Here is a 16,338-nt window from a genome sequence, read left to right as displayed (position 1 = left end):
CCTTTGTTGTCTGGTGATTTCATGAGTCTCTGGTTGCACTTTCTTCTTCTGACTGTGCATCCAATCTTTCTTCCCTTCTTTCAGCCTGTATGCTTCCTCTCCTCCAGACCTCATTCCCTCCCCAAACTTTTTCTTCCTCTCTCCCTGCCTCCCTTTCTTTTTTTCTCTCTTCATGCCCCCTTTCTTTTTTCTGTTTCTCTTCTTTTCTTCTGTCTCCCTGCCTGCCCTCTTTCTTTCTTTCTCCCTGCCCTCCCCCAAACCGCTGCCGCTGCCATCGAGGAACAGGCCCCCAAGCCGCAGCTGCCATCCAATAACAGGCCCCACAGCCGCCGCCGCCCCAAGCTCTTCCCTGCGTCGGGCCAACCAGCATTCCTCTCCCCGAAGTCAATTCTGCCGTCGGAGAGGAAGTTCCGTCCCAGCCAGGCAGTGATTGGCTGGCCAGAACTTCCTCTTCGACGGCAGAATTGACTTCGGGGTGAGGAAGGCTGATCGGCCCGGGATGGTCTCCGTGATCTACTCACTTTGCCTTGGCGATCTACCAGTCGATCACGATTGACCTATTGGGCACCCCTGCTCTAGCGGTTGGGATGTGTGCATGATTTTGTATTGTAAACCGCTTTGCTTATTGTGAAAGTTGGTACTGAATAAACATTGCAGTTAATGTACAGTACTTTAGCACACACTGTCGTAATTAGCAAGGATGCAATCACTGCCTCTACACGCCAATTTTGGAGCCTATCTCAAAATTAGGATCCTACACCTGAATTGGCCTTAGTTACCGTAAGTATAGGATACCAAAATACAGTAAAATCTTGATTTGCGAACATAATATGTTTCAAAAGCATGCTTGTAATTCAAAGCACTCATATATTAAAGCAAATTTCCCCATAGGAAATAATGGAAACTCAAATGATTCGTTCCACAACCCAAAAACTTTAATACAAAATAGTATACGTACTTGTATTGCAAGATCTCACTAATTTAGAACAATCATTACATTCTCGCAGCGTCACAGAGAGAAGAACCATCGGCTCAGTTGTGATGTGATGCGTGTACCGTATACTGTATGTAATCGTATTGCAAGACTTTGTTTGTTTAGAATAGTCACTACACTCTTGCAGTGTCAGAGAGAGAAGAACCATTGGCTCATTTCTGATGTTGTGTTGTGTGTACTGTATGTACTTGTATTGCAAGACCTCGCTCATTTAGAACAGTCACTACACTTCCGCAGCGTCAGAGAGAACCATCGGCTCAGTTGTGATGTGTGTATACTGTATGTACTTGTATTGCAAGACATTGCTTGTATATCAAGTTAAAATTGAATCAAATGTTTTGCTTATCTTGCAAAACACTTGCAAACCAAGTTACTTGCAATCCAAGGTTTTACTGTATAATATAATACACTCTACCACCAACAAATCAGTAAAACAAGCCTCCTTCCCCCCACTAGCATTATAAAACTATGTGAAGGATAACTTGAACTTTCCAGACAAAGGAAAGCTGTTCTTTTATTTCTGTTTTCATATGCATGTCTCCACCTGCAGTAGCACCGAATGCTACGGGTGTGGTGAGACAGAATTAGTTTGGGACCACTGCAGCATTGCCAGAGACTATACACAGCATATTCATAACAAAACATGACTTGACACACAGCATCTGCTTTAAAGCTTTGTTACAGCTAACCTTGAAAAATATTCTAGATAGAGCTGTAGCCACAAAAATTAATCTTTTTTTTTTAAATTTGCTCCGGTATCCTGAGACATGCCCAGTTTTACTTAGAAGCACACTGATTACGCATTTATGTATGTGCCTATGCTAGACTTTAATCATCTTATAATAACTTTTATTTGAGTAACTATTAAAGAATGTCTAAGAATGATTCATAGATTTATAATATTGGAATGTAATTATGCAATTCTCCAATTCTGACCAATGAACTGCAGGCAGTGACATCGCAAAGCTACCCAGAAATTTGTGAAGCCCCATTTTACACAAAACAGAGATCAGACTTGAAATATCTACCCCCATGATCCCTCCTGTGAACTCCGCTCAGCTGGTAAGTCCCTCCTATCTGTGCCCTTCTCTTCAACTGCCAACTCCAGACTCCATCTAGAGAATGACACAGGGAAAAAATGTGTCCCGGTCTCTGCCCTGTCCCTGGGAGCTCAGTCCCTGTCCCTACTTCTGCCCCTTCCCCACAAGCTCGGTCCCCATCTCCACCTCGTCCCCATGAGCTTGATCCCTGTCCCGTTCTTGCAAGCCATCTGATCCCATCAATACAAACTTGAATAGTTTTATACTGAACTTATTTTATTAAAGTATAAAAAGAAACAATAGTCTGTACAATTGTCATTTTATAAATCAGAGTTTTGGCTGCCAAACTAGAAGAAGAGATCTTCAGCTGGCAGGGCTTTGTAAATAGAAATTTTTTTCTACCTTTGTTGTCTGGTTTCTGCTTTCCTCATCTTCTCATCATTCTCTTCCTTCCATCCACTGTCTGCCTTCCTTCTGCCTCTTCCATATGACATCTGCTCTATTTCTATACCTCTACCAGAAACTGTCTGCCTCGCCCTTTAATCTTTCCCTCCCCCACCATTGGTCTGGCACCCATCTTCCCTTTGCTCCCCCCATGGTCTGGCATCTCTGTCTTCTTCCCTTCCATCTCTCACTCCCTCCCCCAGGTGGTTTTTAGCATCTCTCCTCCTTTCCTCCCTTCAGATCTGGTATCTGTCTCCTCCCCCTCTACCATTGCTCTGGTATCTCTCTCTCCCTACCTTTTCTATTCTGCTCTTCTCAATTTGTTTTCTAACTCTTATCGACTTTCTTACCTTCCAGTCTTCAATTTCCCTTTCATTGTGTCTACCTACAGCTTGCCCCTCTTTCCCTCACCCCTTCCGGTATCTCACTAACTCTATCCTCTTTCCCCCAATCCAGCATGTACCCTTTTTTCTTTATCCCATCCTTCCATCCAGTAGGTGCTCCCCTCTCTCTCTCCTCTCCACTTTAGCATCTGTTCCCCTCTCTCCTCTCCCCACTTCCATCCTTGTCGGGCCATCTCCCTCCCTTCCTGTCACCTTCGCAGGTGCTTTTCAGAATCGAGGCTTTCTTTCCAAGTGGCCCAGATGCCACAGCCTTCTCATAGGTTGCGAACAACTGCCCCAAAGCTTCTCCTCTGATGCAACTTCCTGTTTCCGCCTGGGCGGCTCGTGTCAGAGAGGTTTTGGGGCAATCGTGTGCAACTTGTGAGAAGGCTGTGGTGTCCGGGCCACTCAGAGAGAGAAAACTCTGAAAGTGAAGGTGAGGGGAAAGGAGGGGGATGGTCTGATTAAGGGAAGAGATGCCTGGATTGCAACAATCGGGAGGGAGCTGCTGGACCGCACAATCACGAGAAAGGCTGTTAAAGTGGGAGAGGTGGGAAGGGAGGAAGCGCGCAGCAGATACTTTACTGCAAGGACAAGGCCATTCATCGCTCCATGGGTCAATGAATGGCCTTGTTCCCAAAGCCATGGTTACCAATCTTTTTTTTTTTTTTACCCCGTTCCTGTGGGTTACCCATGACTAGCCACAGGTAAAAGTCGCCGTGTCACTCTCTAACTCCATCCCTTCTGCCTTGCTGCACCGTATGCTTGGAACAATCTGCCCGAATCCCTATGGTGGGCTCTGTTTAAGGCCCATTTAAAAGCCCACCTCGAGAGTGCTTTTGACTCCTAATTCCTCTCACCTTGGGTCCTGCATCTCCTACCCTCTCTGTCATGTCTTTGTCCAAGTTAGATTGTAAGCTCTTCTGAGCAGGGACCATCTATAAATTTCAAAATGTACAGTGCTGCATACGCCTTTCAGCACTATATAAGTGATAAGTAGTGGTAGTAGTAGTAGTAAATATCCAGATCAGGACATGCTCAGTTCTGGTTGTATTTTTAAAAAGGAGGTGATCATGTAGAGTCTTTGCTAAGAACACCTAGTAGCCTCGGACTCTGCCATGTAAATGTAATACAATGAGGTCATAAATATTAAAAGGGTAGTAAAATGGATTCATTAATATTTAAACAAGCACTCCGGGTGATTCTCTATCATTGCCAGATGATTCTCCAAGCATGTCACTAGCTTTTGATGACCAAAAATTACCGGCTGGTCCAGAGGTGCCGGTACTGTGAAAAACGTGTCTCAGGTGTGTGTTTTTGACTGATAAAATTTTTTAAAAATACATTCACATAAATTATAGTAGTATAGTTGTATAATAGTTTTTTTGGGGGGGAGAGAATCTCAAAAGTATGCATCTCAGGTGCATGTACTAAAGGTGTGTCTTATGAGCACTTGTTGAAAGCTGACGGATGCAACTCTTCTCCCCTTCCCCTTCCCCTCCATCCAATAGCACCTATGATGTGCTTATATTGTGCTCCAATAAGGCACATCCACGATATGCATGCCTACAGAGTAGCTTTTTCCCTGCACATGAACACATTTACGCCTCCTGTGAACTATTCTGCATATGTTCCAATCTATCACCAGCAACTCATCACATGTAATTTTGGCAACCCTCAGTGAACCTCTGCGAACCTCATTTGCATGCACGGTTTTTTGAGAACGACTCGTCTTTTTGAAATTGTTACAATTATGGCCACCACAGCATCCTGCCAGATTTTACTGGTGATATTAGAGAATACGATCCACAGTCTTCTGCTCTGGGCTTACAGAGGGTTAGGCTTAACGCCAGCCTTCCACTTGAGGGCCACCCATAGAATCCCTGTTTCAAGATACTCCAGTTCTGTGTCTGCTCATCCCAAAGATCCTATCAGCAGGCTCCCCTTTCTCTCAGGGTGAAAACATTCTAAGTTGGTCTGAACATCTGTCATACCCCATGAGTCAGGCATGGGGACCCCCTAGGGTTGAATTCAAATCTTTAGGAGTCTCATTTCCCCTTTTTAAAAGCTCCTTTTTATCTGTTCCAGTTTATATGCAAATGACTCAGCAAATCAGTTGAGTTAGTTCATAATAAAGGTAACATAACACTTGAGTAAGTTCAGGATACCTTATTCCTGTCTCCACCCACCTAGCCTCTTGGATAGACTAGTACCTCCGTATAGGAAATTAGATTGAGCGGCTACTTCCTGTTCCATTCTTTGGAACCCTTGGGGAGAGTTAAGCTCTGGGTATCCCTCCCTCGAGGAAACTCACTCTCACGTGATGGGACTTACACCCCATCACAGATAGAATACTGTGTACAATTCTGGAGGCCACATTACTGCAAAGATGTGCTGAGACTGGAGTCGGTCCAGAGAATGGCCACCCGGATGGTCTCGGGACTCAAGGATCTCCCGTACGAGGAACAGCTAGATAAATTACAGCTATACTCACTTGAGGAACGCAGAGAGAGGGGAGACATGATTGAGACGTTCAAGTACCTCACGGGCCGCATCAGGGTGGAGGAAGATATCTTCTTCTTCAAGGGTCCTACGGCAACAAGAGGGCATCCGTGGAAACTCAGGGGCGGGAAGCTGCACGGTGACACCAGGAAATTCTTTTTTACTGAAAGGGTGGTTGATCACTGGAATAGCCTTCCACTTCAGGTGATTGAGGCCAGCAGCGTGCCTGATTTTAAGGCTAAATGGGATCGTCACGTGGGCTCTATTCACAGAGGAAGGTAGGGGAGGGACATTAGGGTGGGCAGACTAGATGGGCCGTGGCCCTTATCTGCCATCTATTTCTATGTTTCTATAGACTCTGAATTTCTTTTGCAAAAAAGTCCATTGCATTCCTTCCCCATGCACAACTAATACACGTGTGTAGCAGCTTTTCTGTAATCACTGTTTGGAATCTTAGGATCATTTGCACATATAAACCTGCTCTTTAGATGGGCAAATGCTGTACAAACCTTATAAAATGACCTCAAGAAACACCGAGTTGAAAATACTGCAGGACATGAAAGACATGCTCAGACATCATCCAGTATTCAGGTTCACTATGAGTTATTTAAATGAAGCAATAATAATCCTTGATGGAAATGAATGAGGAAATCACTAGCCTGGGTGTGAACTACAGTGCGTAAGTAAGGTAACCTTAGTTGCATTCAATATTTTTATTGCAAGATCATAAGAAAGCCTGGTGATTTAGTTCGCAAACCATAACTCCCAAGGAATTTCAGGAAATCAGGTATCCCATGCATGAACTCGATATTCCTGTTCATTTGTAATCACTAATACCACCTGTGTAAGCTCTTGGCCTCAGGTATGGACCAAAGTGATGATGATCAATGAAAGAGGCCTTAACAAGAGCTTAGTGATTCAGGAGGTGATTGTAGGGAGGGTGGGCATCATGTAAAAAGCTGATTTACAGTAGACCTATAAAAGGTGCTGCTTATATGTTTGTCCTGGTTGGAACTTCAATGGGGGTTGGAATGGGGTGAACCATTGGGCACTAGGCTTAATCAATATTTTGACCAATACAATATCAGCAACTAGAGAGTTTAGGGGAAGAGCTATAGATTGTTGGGGGAGGGGGGTTGGCCCTTCCAACCCCCCTCCCCCAACAATGTTCCACTGCCCATGCTTCATAGCAAACATGCATTCTGTATAGTATTCTAGAACAGTGGTTCTCAACCCTGTTCTGGAGGACCACCAGGCCAATTGGGTTTTCAGGCTAGCCCTAATGAATATGCATGAGAGAAATTTGCATATAATGGAAATGACAGGCATGCAAATCTGCTCTATGCATATTCATTAGAGTTATCCTGAAAACCCGATTGGCCTGGTGGTCCTCCAGGACAGGGTTGAGAACCACTGTTCTAGAACATGAGGAATAGTGGCTTGTGGCCAGTAGGGGGTGATGTTTATGGGACGGTAATGGAATGGATGTCGGAGCATGATAGTGCAGTATTTTTGTGGAGTTTTTCTACAAAAGTGCCTGTTTTTCGTATGATTCTGGGTAATTCTAGTTAGATACAAGCATATATGTTAGTTAAGGACACACCCAATAGAAGCGTACGAAAAAAGGGTGAATAAAAATCTAAATATAAATGTAGCTAAAGCCTGAAAAACACACTACAGATTAATATAAGGGAAAGCATAATAATATCTGTTTAAGTACTTTGCTATTAGGCTAGATCATGGAGGAAATCATAAAGGATACATGGACTTCATTTTGGTTCTTCGTTTTGCTATATCTGCTATGTTTTTGGAATCCATCTTGGTTCTCTCTCTTTTCTATATCTTCTCAGTCTTTAGAATCCATTTTGTTTTCCAAGTCTTTGTTCACAGCATCGTGGGGTTAATTAATACCACATGTGCTTGCTTTAGACTAGTTAGGAAGATAACGTGTCCCAAACTAAGATATAACAGGAATTAAATATAGTTATGAATGAAAATTATGAATGTATGGAAGGCTTGGCAAAGCAAGTATGAATCAAGCAAATATGACTGAAGTATGTGATTTGACTGTGTATTGAACAAAAGAATGGGTTTTGAAAAAACATATGATATATCTTTGCAACCTAAAGAAATCCTAAAGCAACATCTGGAAGTAATTAAGTCAGAGACTCCTGCTCTAACATAGGAAGGTTTCTGTGTGAAGCTGTCAGCTCAGGGGAAGGCAGCCCCTCCTTCAGGCTGACAACTTTTCAGCACTGTGTATGGATGAAACTTAGCTGACAAGCAGGCTGAGAACTTTTCAGCACCCTGTTAATAATTGTAAATTCTCTGAAATAAGTTTTAAGAATGATAAAGGAATATTGGAAATGTTATGAATATAAGAAATCAAAAGTACTTTTCTGAAACTTTTAAATGTAGAGGAATTTTCTTTGTCTAACTTTTAAGACCACCCATGTTAATTTTTATTGGTTGTCAAATTGATGGTGTCACTGAGCCAAAAGTATATAATAGAGGGTCATGAGATCCTGAGGTGAGCTTGTTATCAGAAGGCCAGCATTTAGCAACTATAACAATCTCCCATTATCGCAACTGTTAATGCAAGCAATTATGCTTTATTCTTTTGATCTCATAATGGAAAAATAGAAACAATAACTCAATAAATCTTAATTATAATTTTTAAAACCTTGCGCTGGTGTCATTTTGCATGTTTTATTATTTTTCAAACCTTGAGCTTTCAAGAGGCGTCGATGTCCCTTGCTCAAACAATACACACATCCTGGAAACTTTCCCTGTCAGCAATTACAACCTCTTTTGGGTTACATATAACTGCCATCTAATGACACATTTGAGCCTGGGCTTGGGTTTGTTTGTCTTGTCTAGATTGTCAGCTCTTTGGAGCAAGGACTGTCTCTTCTGTGTTTTGATGTACAGTGCTATGTATGTCTAGGAGTGCTATAGAAACAGAATTCAAACTCACTTTAAATTGCCAAAAATTTAACTTTTGGATGATGGCTCCTTAATAATCAATCTCCCGCAGATAAGCAGGTTTCCAAAATCCACCACTCGCACCTGTAAGTTGTGTTAGTTTGAAATCAATCCTTGAAAAAACAAACTTGCTAAGCTTTCAGTTATCATGGAACCAAAAATTGGCTGGTGGACATCGCTCTTCCTCTTAGTCATGGCCATAGTCAACTGGGAACTGAAATGTTGAATGGAAACGTGCTTGAGTATCCAGGAAACGATACAAAGATCAACATACAAAATGGATCACCCAATTATTACATATAATGTAATTTTAAAACAGAGGAGAAAAGACCTCAAAAAAACCCTGGAATATGATCAAACAGACCATAGCCAATTGGGGTTGGTTTTTATCACTGATCAAAAAACCCCTGTGTAATTTTTAATTTTTCATATGATTTTAAATTTATTCTTATCAAATATGTGTTGTATTTTTATGATGTTTTTTTATGTTTGAATCACCAGCTGCTGGTTCCTTATGCTCAATTATTAACAAGAGATTTTGATAAAAAAAATTTTCGGTGATTCAAACATAAAAAAACATCATAAAAATACAACACATATTTGATAAGAATAAATTTAAAATCACATGAAAAATTAAAAATTACACAGGGGTTTTTTGACCAGTGATGAAAACCAACCCCAATTGGCTATGGTCTGTTTGATCATATTCCAGGGGTTTTTTGAGGTCTTTTCTCCTCAGTTTTAAAATTACATTATATGTAATAATTGGGTGATCCATTTTGTATGTTGATCATAGTCATCTGGGAGCCACCTCTAAAATATGATAACTGCCAGGGTGACTAGGAGAAATGACAAAAGTCTTGCAGATCATTTATTGGACTCTCTGTTAATGAAACTGTAAGCTACCACTACTACTAATAGTAACATAGTAGATGACGGCAGATAAAGACCCGAATGGTCCATCCAGTCTGCCCAACCTGATTCAATTTAAAATTTTTTTTTTTTTTTTTTTCATTTTTCTTCTTAGCTATTTCTGGGCAAGACTCCAAAGCTTTACCCGGTACTGTGCTTGGGTTCCAACTGCCAAAATCTCTGTTAAGACTTACTCCAGCCCATCTACACCCTCCTAGTCATTGAAGCCCTCCCCAGCCCATCCTCCACCAAACGGCCATACACCGACACAGACCGTGCAAGTCTGCCCAGAACTGGCCTAGTTCAATATTTAATATTATTTTCTGATTCTAAATCTTCTGTGTTCATCCCACTCTTCTTTGAACTCAGTCACAGTTTTACTCTCCACCACCTCTCTCGGGAGTGCATTCCAGGCATCCACTACCCTAATTATTTCTAAAGTGCTACCAGACATCTTCAGCGCCGTGGATTGTTTTAGAAAATTCGGTTTAGTGCTGTTTTTCTTATGCCTAACTTTGGGTGCCATTTATTGAATCTAGCCTTTAGATTTTAAACTTCTTGGGGTAGGGACTGACTATTTGAATATTTAGCAGCACCATGTACATTCAGTGGCACTATGAATGATTGTAGAGCCATGAAACATACAAGTTATTCCACACCTTTTATGACACTTTTCATTTCAATGAGGCAAATGCATCTAGTAAATGGGCACAAGTATAGGGAAAGCAAGCTATTGTGACATCACTGATGAGGCTGGCTCTTAGGCATTGTTGGATTGATGCATTATGACATCACAATACAAGGAGCCACTGAAACGTTCTCAGCCCAACCAAGAAGAGAATGGTGTGGAACCATGAAACTTATGAGTTATTCCACGCTTTTCTTGACTCTTTTTGTTTCAATGATATGAAATGAAAAGTGTGGAATAACTTACAAGTAGACAGAACAACAAGAAAATTGACCCTGATCCCTCCACAAAGAGGACACGACCAAAAAACAAAAGGCTGGTGGAGAGTTGATGTCCAGGATGAAGGCTTTATTAAGACAACTAAATAATCCACATAAAAACATCTAGGGCCTGAATCACTGGAAATATGTGGACCCAACACGGTCCGTGTTTCAACACAATTGTCTTCTTCAGGGGTCCCTACTGGTCCTAAAGAGAGACTTGTGGATTAATTGCAACGATAATCTCTGTACTAAGTCTGCAAGCTCAAAGCATCGTTCTTTTTTTTTGTTTGGGCTGAGAACTTTTCAGTGGCTCCTTGTATGAAAAAGGTATTATTAAGTGTTACTGATCATATCAAAAATACTGCCCTAGACTTTGCATATTAAGGAGAGACTGAAGCAATCTGCTTAGTTGACCTGGATAACTTCAGTTGGTTAAAGAACTTTAAAATTCATCAACCATATGAAAGAAGGTTCCAAGGAATTCTAGAAATTGTAGCCCTCACATTTCTATCTACTATAATAAAACCCTAAGCGCGCATGCGCACTTAAAACTTCGTGATCCCTGCGTCCGTGATCCTTAGCTCCGTGCCAGTAGAACGAGCCTGTGGTGGTTTTCTGGCTCCTACTGCGCATGTGAAGTTTGAAATGGTGACCACGGACGCAAGGAGGCAGAGAACACGCCAGTGACTCCCCCCTCCCGCCCTCACTCACTGTAAGTCTTGACATGTCAAAATCTGGTCCGTAAATCTGCCGGCACAAAATGCTGCTGCTCTTCATTCACGTCTGCCCCTCTTCAAAGCAGCCTGCTTCAGATCACTGGCCGGCTGTAGCAAACCACGCAGGCCGCTCTCCCCCTTGGTAGCACGTTCCCTCTGACGCGATTCCACGCCTCTGACATACGGGATTGCGTCAGACGGAACATGCTACCGAGGTGGAGAGCGGCCTGCGAGGTTCGCTATAGCCAGCCAGTGATCCTCAGCAGGCTGCTTTGAAGAGGAGCAGATATGAATGAAGAGCAACAGTGGTTTGTGCCGGTGGGCCAGAAGAGACCTGGAAGCCAGGATGGAGGGAGGGTAGGAACGGCGGTTTGGGAGCAGGTATTAGGGAGCAGGGAAGAGGTGCTGCTGGACAGGGGGGAGATAAAACGAAGGGAGAAGGGCTGATGCTGGACAGGGGGAGCAGGAAAGGGGTGATGGTGGACAGCTGAGGAAAGAGAGAGAGAGAGAAAGAAAGAAAGACCGACAGACAACTGCCAAGGAGAGAGAGAGAGAAACAGAAAAAAAAAGAAAGACAGACAGAAAGCGGCCAAGGAGAGAGAGAAAGAAATAAAGAAAGACAGACACACACATCTATTCTAGCACCCGTTAATGTAATGGGCTTAAAGACTAGTTTAGTATATAACTGTATTACAAAAATTGATTTAGAATGTAAGTTATAAAAACCAGAACAGTAAGAAGCTATCCTATTTAGTTAGATACATCAGTAGAATATCATATGTTTTGTAAGAAGAGAAGGAACTTCCCAATATGGCTGTCTCCCAGGTCCTTCCCTGACACAAGCTTGATCTGATCAGTAGATATCACATTTGGTTGTGTATAAATATCATTATTGAAAAAAAAAAATTGCCGTTGAAGACTTTGAAGTCATTTGTTTGGAAAGAACCCAGAACTCAAAGCACATATGCAGAGATTCAGGATGCTCAGTGTTGTATCACTCCCTCCTCTTTAAAAAAAAATGAAAAGAACAACAATTCATCTACTGAAGTAAACATGTTCCGGAATTTAGTTTGGGTGTCTGGGTTTGGTCACCAGGGTGTTTGCCTTCTCCATGCCTTTCTACAGTAACGTGAGCGACCTTATTGAGTTTACATTCTAAAGATCGCAAACCTATGAAATTCAAATGTTCTTTATTGAGAAAAATATTTGGGGTCCTTCAAACGATGAAACTTGCAGTGTAACAAGTCAAGACATTACAGAAGCAAAAGAAGAAAGCCAGCAAAAATACAGCCCCAGGCCCCTTGTGCAATACAATGACTGGAATGGATAATAGCAGCTGGTTGGGCAGGTAACACTCCACCTTACAGCTTGGGGCTGCAGAAAACACGCCGTGTGTGCACTGAGCTCTAGGAGTCAGGCTAAATCACAGCTCAGAGTACAACCACATAGAAAAGGGAGGAAAGGGAATTATCTCAGGACAAGCAGGCAGCATATTCTCACATGTGGGTGATGTCATCCACGGAGCCCCGATGCGGACAGCCTCGCAAGCAGACTTGCTTATAAAACTTTAAGAAAGTTCACGACTGCTGCACTGTGTATGCGTGAGTGCCTTACTGCCTGACGTAAGGCACGTGTCTCCTCAGCGTCTCCTCAGTTCTCAGTTTTCCGCGGAGCCAAGAAGCCACTCATTGTGATGCTCTGCGCTAGACTTAGTTCTGCTCGTGCCTTCTCTCTCCGCGACTCGTGTATTTTCTTTACAGGGTCGCTGTGTTTATTTGCGCATTTCATTTTTTTTTTTAACAAATTTTTTTAATAAGTTTCCTTTTCTTCGTGTCATGGCGGGCCTACCCCGCGGCCTCAGCCTGTGGGCTTCGATTTAGCTGCAGCTGTTTTCCATTCTATGTTAGGACTGGTTACAGGCTTTAAGAAGTGTAGCCGGTGCCAGCATGCGATCTCCCTCACTAACCCACACAAGTGGTGTGTACAGTGTTTAGGACCTGACCATCGTCCGGAGTCGTGTGCCTGCTTTGCTACACTTCAGCCTCAAGCCCTGAAACGTCATTAAATTCAGGTAGACAAGTTCTTTGGCGGCATGGATTAGGCCTTGATCCTGATTCCAGGCCCGGCCTTAACCTCTACTCTGAACCTGGTGAAGTCTTCTATGGGCATAACGTTTTTTACCTTGACCTCACCCTTTATCAAACCTTCCTCATTTGAGAAGTCCTCGTCTTCGGGGAAATCACCTAAATCTTCTCTTGAGGAGCCATTATCCTCACTGTCTCCCTCAGATAAGGTAGCTAAGCCACTTTCTTCAGATATGCCACCCTTAGAACCGGTGGTTTTGAAGCTGCCCAAGAAACTTGTCTCAAAATCCAGACATCTTTCTTTGAGGTCTTCTTCCTCGGAGACTATAGCTGCACCAAATATACCAGATCCAGTGGTCTCGGTGCCGCTTTTGCAGAATATGATAGAGACTATTCTGCATCAGGAGTTTGGTAACATGCTTGCCAAATTCACTCCTGTCTTGACTCTGCTTCCTGCAGTCCAGCCTGAGCACTCAGCAGTATTACAAGGAGCAGAGTCCTTGGCAGTGCCTCGAGCTCAATCTAGTCACTCTATACAAGGAGTTGAGTCCTTAAGAGTGCCTTAAGTGGAGTCTACACACTCCATACAAGGAGTCCAATCCTTTGGAGTGCCTCGAGATGAACCTGCACACTCTACACAAGCAGTCAAGTCCTTTACAGTACCTCAAGATACCTCGTTACAAGGAGCTGAGTCCTTTTTGGTGTCCTTGAACTCCATCTATCAGTCCTCCCTCTTCACATAAGGCGTTGCACTTTTCAAGGCATAGGACGAAGATTCCTCGACATTTATCTTCCAGACTGGATCCGACTCAATCACAGGACCGTGATTCGAGACATCCTTCTCCACATCATCTGTCGAGGCATTCATCGAGACCCAGGTCTTCTTCTCGAGACAGGTCTCGTTTATCCAGGCATCGAGACCATATGCTCGTTTGTCAGTTGCAGAGCCTCACCACTCTCGTCAGTCGAGTTCTTCTCCTGCAAGGTTCTTTTCACATTCCAGAAGTGGGTCATCTTTACCTCTGGACTCCGATATCAGGTATCAATACTCCAGAGAGGTTTCACCTTCATTCTCTGCTATGAGATGTACCTTGAGGGGTTCTCGATCTCCTTCTCCTCAACGAGGTCATTCCTCTTCAGACCTGGTATCCTTTACCAAGTTTTTATGTAAGATAAGTAAAGATCTTAACATATCTTTAGAATCTGACTCCAAATACTCTAAGGAGTATCTGGAAGAACTGGGAATGCCTCATCCTCCTAGAGAATCTCTCAAATTACCCATCAATGGCATTCTTTCTCAAGCTTTCAAGAGAAATCTTGAGACACCATATTCCATTCCTGCTGTGCCAGCAAAGTTGGAATCGATATCAGATGGTCCACTATAAGGGATTTGAGAAGTCTCAATTATCCCACCAGTCTCTTCTCGTAGAATCTTCTTTAAAAAGAACCAACCCTGCCAAGGTTTATGCTACTGTCCCGCCTGGAAGAGATGGCAGGACTATGGACAAGTTTGGTCGATGGCTGTATTAAAACTCACTCATGACAACCCGAGTGTTGAATGACAACTTTATCATCACATCTTATCTCAAGCATTTGATTAACACCTTGCCTGATATTTTCAAGTATCTTCCTCAACATAGATTTCCAGAGTTTCAACAACTTCACAACACTTTGGGTCAATTTCGCATGCATCTGGTTCAATCATATGATATATTTGAACTGTCCTCTAGGGTCACTGCCTTTTCAATGGCCATGCGTCGTCTTGCCTGGCTTCACACTGTGAACATGAACCGGAATCTCAAAGATCGACTGGCTAACATCCCATGCCAGGGCAATGAATTTTTGATGACTCTATTGAGGCTGCTACCAAACATTTATTTGAGCATGAGAAGACCTTTGCTTCCATCATCAGACCAAAGCTAAAGCCTTCCACTGCCAAGGTTATAGGCCTGTTCCATCATACCAGAGGCGATTTCCTCAGAGGGTAGCTCCTTATTCAAGGCTGCCTCCTAAGAAACAACAGCAGCAACATCAGCAAAAAACTCAGACTCCTGCTGCACCCAAGGCCTCTCAGTCTTTTTGACCATCTTATACAGAGCATAACCTCAATCATTCTGCCTCTGTCCTCTCCTCTTCCCATAGGGGGCTGTCTCCATCTTTACTACCATCGATGGGAACTCATTACATCCGACCTCTGGGTCCTCTCCATCATCAGGGAAGGTTACTCTCTTCATTTCATCCAGGTCCCTCCAGATCTTTCCCAAGAGAGTATCCTTCCAATCCATCCCAGACCGCCCTTCTTCTTCAGGAAGCTCAAGCTCTGCTTTGACTCCGTGCCATCGAGGAAGTTCCTCTGGAACAGCAGAGCATGAGGTTTTACTCCCGTTACTTCCTAGTTCCAAAGAAGACAGGCGATCTACGACCTATATTGGATCTCAGAACACTCAACAAATTTCTTGTCAGAGAAAAATTTTGGATGCTGTCTCTAGCATCCTTGTATCCCCTTCTAGATCAGAACGATTGGTTATGCTCTCTGGATCTCAAAGAGGCTTATACTCACATTCCCATTCATCCACCCTCTCGCAAGTTCCTCAGATTTTGGGTGGGAAATCATCATTTTCAGTACAGAGTGCTACCCTTCAGCCTGGCATCATCTCCCAGAGTCTTCACTAAGTGCATAGTGGTGGTAGCTGAAGCTCTGTGAAACCATGGTCTTCAGGTTTTCTCGTACCTGGACGATTGGCTCATCAAAGATTCAACATCTCAGGGGGTTATTGTAGCGACCCAACAGTCTACTTGGTTCCTCCAAAGCTTGGGGTTTCAAAATCAAGTTCCCAAAATCCCAACTACAGCCCTCTCAAACTTTACAGTTCATTGGAGCTGTACTGGATACTATGCAACTCAGAGCATTCCTTCCTCAACAACGTCAGGATGCTCTCATTCAACTTTGTCACAAAGTGTCATCCCTCACTTCAATTTCAGTGAGGCACATGATGGTTCTCCTAGGTCACATGGCCTCTACACTTTACGTGACTCCTTTTGCCAGACTTCACCCAGAATTCCTCAGTGAACCCTGGCATTTCAGTGGGTGCAGGCATTCGACCCACTTTCTCAGCACATTACAGTGACTCCTTCGTTGAGAAAGTTTCTCCACTGGTGGATGCTCTCTTTAAATCTCTCCAGAGGTTTACTATTTCAAACGCCCCCTCATCAGAAGGTTCTTACGACAGATTCCTTAACCTACGCTTGGGGGGGGCTCATCTCGATGGTCTCCGTACTCAAGGCCATTGGTCCACCAAAGATCGTCAGTGTCACATAAATCTGTTG

This window comes from Geotrypetes seraphini, chromosome 4, assembly GCF_902459505.1.
Source record: "Geotrypetes seraphini chromosome 4, aGeoSer1.1, whole genome shotgun sequence".
In the NCBI taxonomy this organism is placed as follows: domain Eukaryota; kingdom Metazoa; phylum Chordata; class Amphibia; order Gymnophiona; family Dermophiidae; genus Geotrypetes; species Geotrypetes seraphini.
The sequence above is the reverse complement of the archived record's forward strand: the minus strand, read 5'-3'. Positions refer to the sequence as shown.